The sequence below is a fragment of the Nicotiana tabacum genome, chromosome 1, assembly GCF_000715075.1.
Source record: "Nicotiana tabacum cultivar K326 chromosome 1, ASM71507v2, whole genome shotgun sequence".
Lineage (NCBI taxonomy): Eukaryota > Viridiplantae > Streptophyta > Magnoliopsida > Solanales > Solanaceae > Nicotiana > Nicotiana tabacum.
In genome coordinates, this window is record NC_134080.1 from 191169383 (window position 1) to 191172146 (window position 2764).

Here is a 2764-nt window from a genome sequence, read left to right on the forward strand (position 1 = left end):
TTTAAGAAGAAGATAAACATTTATAATTTAGAGGGTAAAATAGATATATGGCAATTCAAAATTTGAAAAATCTAGTTGAGTGACCTTGTGAGTGCAATATGCATAGTTCGGTGATTTTGTTGTTACAAATGAAAGAAATGTGACTTTAAGAGATAATTTAGGATAGTTGAGTGATCATTTGAGTAATGGACTGGGATGGTGGGCCACCTAATCCCTCCCGTCGAAATCGCCAAACGACTGGTTTTACAATACCACTTCTCTGTAACTTTCATTCTTCCTACTGATGGCCCCATCTCCAAATCTCAAAATACTTTCCTTCAGGGGCGGATCTAGCGTGTAGTATACGGGTTCTCGGGAACCCAGTAACTTTTGCGTAGACCCTATATTTTTGTTAAAAAATTTATTAAATATATATTTGTGAACCCAATTATTATTGTATATTAATTTGAAATTGCGACAGGAACTCATAAACTTAAAATCCTGGATCCGCCTCTACTTTCCGTTATGCCGTTTCCTCTGGCATTAATTTTCTACTTCTTCCACTAGTTAAGTTCGACGATTTTCACCCTGATGTGAAAATTAAAATGTGAATTTGCCATACTATTACTCATTTTCTTACTTATCTTCGTGCGGTATCTAAGTCTCTTGTTCGGTCCAAGAAAGTAGTGGCCTTTGTGGTTGGTTTATTTGGTACTGATGCATTTGATGTGGCGAATGTGTCCCCCTATATATTTTATCCTTCAAGGCTTCAACTGCTATGGCGTTACGTTACGTTGTCACTAGCCTTATATTTTCTTGTGAGTATAAAGACTTGCTCGAACCAGTTCATATTCCAGGTGAGTGGCGCATTCAAAATTTATGTTAATGGGTTTAAGGTGCTCAGTTAGATGAAAATATGATATTAAAACATACTTATACCCATTTCTTGCATTTTATATATCATAACATGTGTAGACCTCTACACAAGTTTTGAGGAAAGTCCCTTTTTCTTTTAGTTTATCGTCCAAAAAGGGTGAATCTTTACTTAAATTCTACAAAATTGTTCAAATTTGCCTTTCTTTAATAATTAAGATTAAAATATATCTGTCGTTATTAAATTGGTCTAAATTTGTCATTATTGTTCAAGGGCAGATGCTATATTGAACCATCGGTTTTATTTGAATCCAGTACTTTTGATGCATATCATAAATTTATGTTAAGATATACTCAATTGCAATAAATAATAGGTGTGAACCATAATATTAAATATTGAATTCAAAGCTAACAACCTTAAAGGTTGAACCCAAAAAAATTAACAACATACAGGCTGCATGTGGGAAGGATCTCCCCGACCAGTCTCATGACAGGAGAAGTGAGGCATACAAATGGGCTCTTCGCCATACGAAGAGGTGTAAAATGGCCGATGGCATAATCTTAAACAGATTCAAGGATTTGGAACCTGGAGGCTGGAGCTACTAAATCACTACAAGAGGAAGAACCTGGTATTTATAAGCCAACCATTTACGCAATTGGACGTAGATAATATCATCACGATCCTTCTTTTCATACCGCCCGCTAGTGATGGACCACTTATACTAATAGATACACATAGCAAAGTTGGTGACGAGTCATCACAATGTTTGAAATGGCTTGGAGGGGATCAGAACTCTACATTTCATTTGGGAGTGGTGGGACCCCTGCAACATAAGTATTGGTAGCTACTAAATCTCAACTATGAATTTAAAAATCGTGGCTAATACAGAACAATAGCCACAAGAATTAGAATTTCCTGGTTATTTACAAATTCGTAAAATTTGATAGCCACGAAATTAAATTGGTAAAGCTAATTCCTTATTTTTGTTATAATTACTAACAATCGTAGCAATAATTGCCTAAATAGCTATAAATTTATTGCTACAATAAAATTGCGTACCTAATTCATACACTTTAGCCACACATTAAAAGTTATTATAGCAATAGTAACCTTTTAGCCACAATAAATTATTTAAAATAAATATTATAGCTAAAGAAATACATTTGCTTTAAATTATAAAAAATTGTGGCAATAGGTAAATGATCTAGCCACAGATTTATTGCTATGACAAAATTATTGTATTGTTAGTTTTTGCTACAAACTGAAAGTTATTGTAGCAAAAGTAACTTTTTAACCATAATAAATTATTTAAAATACAATATTATAGCTAGATAAATATTTTTGCTTGAAGTTCTAAAAAATAACGACAATAATTGGCTTAATAGCTATAATTATTTTTTAATACAGACTGGTCTAGCCATAAATTTATTGCTCTGATAAAATTTCGTAGCCAATCATTAGCTTTTGCCACAAGTTAAAACTTTTTACAGTAATAATAACCTTAAAGGCCTATAAAATTATTCGAAACAAAATCTTGTAGCTAATAATGAGTATTTTTGCTTCAAACTAGAAAAAAATAAAAATAGTTGGCTTAGAAAAATGAAAATAGTTGCCATGACAAAATAATGAATATTTTTGCTCGATTATGAAAATCATGACAAGAGTTGTCTAACACTATTAGGTAACAAAATTGCGGACAATAGCTATTTAAACATTCTGCCCAGGCATTCAAATCTTTCTTCGCGAATGCGGTCAAAGCCTCGCGTTCGCGAAGCACAAACTTAAGTTGACCAAATTTTCCTCCTTCGCGAACGCGTCTAACCTCTCGCGAATGCGATGCCTCCAGACTCCAACCTTCGCGAACGCGGCTCCCCTTCTCGCGAAGGCAATGCTCAATGGCCCAGCCCTTCG

General features: G+C 34.1%; 1 pseudogene; it reads left to right on the forward strand.

Annotated features, from left to right (window-relative positions):
- Positions 1–479: 479 nt before the first annotated feature.
- Positions 480–1687, forward strand: LOC142164579 (hydroquinone glucosyltransferase-like; annotated as a pseudogene).
- Positions 1688–2764: the final 1077 nt, after the last annotated feature.